Below are 6,064 nucleotides of genomic sequence, written 5' to 3' on the forward strand. Positions count from 1 at the left end.
TTCATAGGAAACATCTGTTGGAGTTAAATTTAACATGGTATTACCTATAATTAAGGTTGCAAAAGATTTATTCAGGCCTTTACACTCAAGGATAAGCATTCCACATCAGTCAATCTCTATTTTAGTATGAGAGTGTACAATCTGTGGCCAGGTAACTTGGAACCAAAAGGTCATGGAATCCAGGTAACATGAGGAACAGAAGACATAAATTTTTTATGTATGGAAAGAGGTAGATTATCCAGAGTCTTAATTCCTGGCAGAACAAAGAAAGCTTTGAGACTTACATGATGCAGTTATTACAAGAAGCAGTGAACATTTAGAATTAAGCTGTTCTTAGGAAAAGACAGCAAAAATATAATTGAATTTCTCCAAGGTTTTGATCTTAATTCAACACAGCTCTGTATCAATTATATTATGCTCGAAATAGTCAGCTAGTAGGTGCGTAAGGCCTCATATAATTCGTGGGGCCCATATTAAATGAAAATGTAAGTTTTCTTGTGCAAAAAACAGGAAAAAAGTCCTGCTAGAGGTACTACAATATAAATCTTTTTCCTTCCTTTTATGTTTCTCTCTGGCTAATCATGGAATCTTTATTTTCTACTTAATGTCATTCTAAGTAAAAAAAAAACAACACAGTTTCTTTGAGAGGTTTTTGCTATTGGGCACGTGTATTCACCAGAAAGACAAAGAGAAATCACCCACGGGGGGATGGCCATGCCACAATTCCTTCTCCTCCATTTTCCTCTCAGGATCTTGGGCATGCACACATATGTGCCCGGCATGAGTTTAAGTCACTGGATCTGGGACTTGAAATGTGGTCCACTACATGAGAGTCCAGTGACATAGCCATTATGCCAACTGCTGGTCCCAGAAAAATTACAATTTTAAGCAATTAAAATTTTCTGTTTATTTTTATCTCATGCAATGCCAATTTTCATACAAATTTAGAACATTTCATTCTTATGTGGAATCACCAAAATTACAAAATTCATATATTGATGCTCATACATGCATACATATCTGTTCTACTAGAATAGTGGAATTAATGCCCAAATCTTACTCGTCTATCTATTGCTTTTGGATACGCACACATCCCACCCCTGCTCTCTCCGTTCAGCTTACTGATAAGTAGGGACTAGAAGAAAAAGAATTATAGGTTGCCCTGTCTTTCCTTCTCATTATTTTCAGTATAAGTGGCCAGTTAATATGAGGAAGTAATGTAAGAAAGGACATTAAATGGCTCCTTTGTCAGATCTCATTCTGAGAACTCTATTGCCTTCTCTCTGTGTTTGAAACAAGTTCTAGTCCTAAGGGAAAACATGGCAGTCTGGGCTGTCAACATCCCCACTTAGTCATAAAGGTTAAATGCTTGCCTTGTACTCTGAGTCGTGCTGAACTCCCGTACACCAAGAATCCACCAGAATTATCATCTCAGAGGTATCTTGCAAAGGACAAAGACATATAATTAATACAAAGAAGTGGTGAAATATTTTAGAAAAATGGATTAAAGTACAAGTTCACTTTGGTGCAAGGAAATTTTAAAATCTATGCACGATTTTTTTCATAATACACATTTCCCATTGAAATTTTGAATAACCCCTCTCATGATTACCTAAATTGTTGTTATCATTTTTTATTCTTGCTCGTTCATAGAATTTTCCTACTATTCAGGTTATTTTCACCATGGTTTTCTCTATGCCTTCTGCTTTCCACTGCTCAACTCTATGTTTTTGTTCACCATGTCTAGTATTTCTCATTCTAGGTGACTTACTGATCAGAGAGGAGAACAATGGGAGAAGACACTTGGGACATGGTACCCAGAGCTTGTCCCAAGATACCACCATCCTTCAGTTCTCCTGTTCTTTTCTCTTTTGAGAATCTTGCCAAATAGTCATATTTATTTTTTTCCACCCTGTTTAAAGATCCTCCATCACCTAAAGATCATGATGGTGCTCTAGAAATGTGGCTATCATGGTTGTGAGCAAAATTGTGTTCTCTCAAGATTTTATATTTGAACGTTTTTGGATTACCTCATAGCAGACTGAATAATGGCCCCCTCAAACATAGACATGTGCTAATCTTTGGAACCTGCTGGAAGGTAGATTCACTATACACTGATCATCACTTTAGTCCATTGCATTTTGGGTTGCAGTTTCTACTGCATGCATGAGTCTAGTGAGATGGAAGATATACACAAAAATTTCCATAATGCAACATTAATACTCACAGAAAGGCAGCAGGGGAAAGTAGAAGTCTGTCACTCATGGTTATTCGAGGCTCAAGAAAGCTGTATAAGACAAATGGAATCTTATCTGTGTGTGTCCCACACCACACTGCAGCGGAGGAGTCCCGAGAAACATCACATATACTTCAGGAGATGTGACTCCCTGGACTGCAGCATTGTGGGACATCCTGTTCGAGAAGAGACAGGAGCAGAGCCCAGGCTATTCTGGACATCCTCTCAGGATGTTGCATTGCCAGCACAGTCTAAAATTAATTTTGACAATGAGTGGGTTGGTTTCAGCCCATCTGGAAAACTATCCAGCACCTGTGAATTTGTTACTTTATGTGGTAAAAAGGACTTTGCAAATGTGATTAAGTCTAGGATTTTGACATTGGAAGATTATTCTGGATTACCTGATGGGCCCAATATAACTGCAATAGTCCTTATAAAAAAAGACAGAAAGATTAGAACAAGGGAGAGAGAAGATACAAGATGAAAGCAGAGGTCTCAGAAGAGAAATGTCAACTATGAAAAAACTATTCATAGATTTCAAAATTTGCTTGCATCAAGATGAACTTGTACTTTAATCCACTTCCTCAAATATTTTAGTCTCCTGGTATTCATTATATATCCTTGCCATTTGTAAGATGTTTCTGAGCAGAGAATTCTGGTGTGTCCCTGATGTATGGGATATCAGCATGACTCAAGGAGTATACTGCTAAATTCGAAGATGAGGAAGGCGCCATGAGCCAGAATACAAGGGATCCTTAGAAGCTAACATGGGCTTATAAATGGAGATCACGGGGCTTCTCAGCCTCTGTAATTGCATAAGCCAAATCCTTATAATATATCCAGTTTTATTATATGTGTATATCCTATTGGCTCTGTTTATCTGAAGAACACTGATGAGTGTAGACGTTATTAAAAAAATCAAGATGATAAAAATAAAGAAAGTACAAAACAGAATATTTTGACAGTTCTTGAGATGAGTGGTTCTTTATAAACATTAAAATAAAGTAAAAATGTAAAGAAACATGTTAAAGTTTTTACTCAAAAAAATTTTTAAAGGAAGTTGGAGTCTTCTTAATTCACATTTGTACACTTTTCTACATTTTTTTTAAAAAGGAATTATTCAGAGGAAACTAATTTTTAATTTTGATAAAAGATAAATTAGAAGGTGCTTATTACTTAGAAGTATCTGGATTGCAAGAATTTGAGGTGAAAGGAGTCATTCTTTGTCATGGTTTTGGCAACCTCTGAGTCAAAGCGGAAAATGAATCATGAAATATACTAAACATTTAGGCCAAATAAAATGTGTAGGTAGGAGAGGGACATCTAAGATGCTGGTGAAGAACTGGGGTTTCTGTGGGTTTCAGGGCAGGCTAAGAAGTAGAGTGGAGAGACAGACTATGATGACAGAAAAATGGAGAAACTTGAGCCTGAGAAGACAAAGGCAATAAATTCCCCAGAAGAGACCTGATGGCAGGATAAGGGAAACTAAAATCTGGATTGAGGAAGTTAAGTTCAGAGAGCTAGTCAGATACAAAGAATAAATGTTTTCTGTAAAGAGTTGGAGTAGGTTTGCCAAATAAATGCCACCTAAATTGTGAAGAGTGAGCAATTGTCATCATTTTCACAATGGACGCTAAAAACAACATTGAGAATGCTTTAAAAGGACTAAGAGCTATAACGATATATGTATTTCATTTACTATTTGTTAATATCAGTGGCATAATCATCCTAAGAAAGTAATAATATATTTTTTCTTCTTTTATTTGTTTATTTACTATACAACAATATAGTATATAAAATGAGATTTTCCATCCAGAATACATTGTATATTGGCTCAATCAAAGATATTACCATCCATGTTATCAACAACAAATATTTTTTTCTTTTTTTTAAAAAGAATTATTTAATTTTATTTATTACTTTTTTTCTCTTTTCTTTTCTTTTTAAAATTTGACCAGAAAGAGACAGACAGAGAGAGAAAGGAAAAGTGAAAAAGCAAGCCATCAGGTCTGAGACTTGAACCTTGGTCAACCATATGGGAGTCCAGCACCTTAACCACCACACCACCTGCCAGCCCCACAACAAATAATTTTCTATTTCTTGTTTCTTATGTATTTCGCTCACCCCTGATTCCCTACCTCTCACCCTCTGCCAGTTCTCTCCCTTCTCCTGCTCTGTCTCTAGTTGTTTTCCATGCCAAAAAAGTAATGATATTTGTAAAGCCTAATCTATAGCACAAATCCCATATTTACACATTCAGTAGTATTTTTGTTCAATATGGTGAACTGTTTTCTAATATTTCATTGTAGTATTATATTTTTCTTCCACTTACTATCTCTTTTTTCTTTTTTTATATAGGTCTGTTTATTAAATAAAAACTACTTCATGACAATTTAATTCAATATTTGTTAGTGATTAGTGTTGAAAAAATTATTTCCCTCTACATACAAAAAATAAAGATTTGAACACTATGAAAACAACCAAGACAAGTGCTATGAAGAATTGATCCTTTATAGACTGACATTCAGGGCATTCCCTTTTGAAAAAGCAATGCAATACACTGTAGAGTTATATGTAATCCAATGTAATGTAAAGAAGATTATGATAATAATAAAGATGAATAAATAATAAAAAAAGAATTGATCCTTCAAAAGAAATAAAGAGGTAATTCAAGGGCGATGTGAGGCTTTGTCTGCTGTCAGGGACAAATCAACAAGAGCAAAATTCTGGGGCCACACAGATGACTTTAACTCACAGATGCAGACCCGAGGGCCAGTTGGAGCTGGGTAATGCTCATCCAGGCATCCTGGTCAGTTTGAGAAGCCAGGAAAGGAGTCTGAACCCCAACAGGGAGAAAGCAAAGTTGCCAAATGGTCACCACCTCAGCATGCCCCCACAGCTGGTTTTCTTTTTTCTCTTTGTAATTTTTAAATGATTATTCATACATTACATCGCTATATATCATTTAGATTGTGAAGAGGTTTTTCCCACCATGTTTTACACCTCAGTCCAGCCCAGTTGAAACTATTATACACATCTGCCTCAACAGATAATAAACCGTGTCTTTGTCCCACAAATGTCTTACCTCTCCATTCCCCGCCCCCCAAATTCCTTTTCCTATGCTCTTCCCCGCCCACACTCTTTTTCCACTTTGCCTCTAGTGTCCATTACAATTTTTAATACTTTTATGTTCTCCAGTCTTTCAGTGTCTACCACAGGGTGCGGACTGTTGGCATATGTTAAGGGGAGACAATATTTCTCTTTCATAGCCTGACTTACTTCACTCAGCAATATATCTTCCATATTCGTCCACTTTCTATCAAATTCAGAAACAGCCTTTGAAAAACCAGAGTACAATAGTTATACAATTAACACTGTCCCCTGAAAAGTGCTACTAGGTGAAGTGCCAATGGGTAATCACATAGGAAGGTTACTACTAAGCCTCTGAATTGACCGCCTTCATTTTCAAATACATATTCTTGGGCTAGCAGGTGGTGTAGTGGTTAAGGTGCTCAACTCCCACATGGTTGACTGTGGTTTGAATACCAAACCTGGTGGCTTGAAACTCGTGCTGGGAAATAAATTATAAGGTACATCCATATTCACATAATTTGAAAAAAGAAACTTCTTTCTCTCTCTGTCTGTAGTGCCTATGTTTTTAGTCATTTTCCTTCGTGATCATCTACTAAGTCTGTCCTTGACCTCTTTGTGCTTACTGATCTCCATTCCTAGTCACTGGTTTTTGGAAAGCTTTCCAGGTGGCAGAGCTGGAGGATGTTCCCAAGATGACAGGCCAGAGAACACCCATGGGTCCAGCCCAAACAGTAA

The sequence above is a fragment of the Tupaia chinensis genome, unplaced genomic scaffold (assembly GCF_000334495.1).
Source record: "Tupaia chinensis unplaced genomic scaffold, TupChi_1.0 Scaffold147185_1, whole genome shotgun sequence".
In the NCBI taxonomy this organism is placed as follows: Eukaryota; Metazoa; Chordata; class Mammalia; order Scandentia; family Tupaiidae; genus Tupaia; species Tupaia belangeri.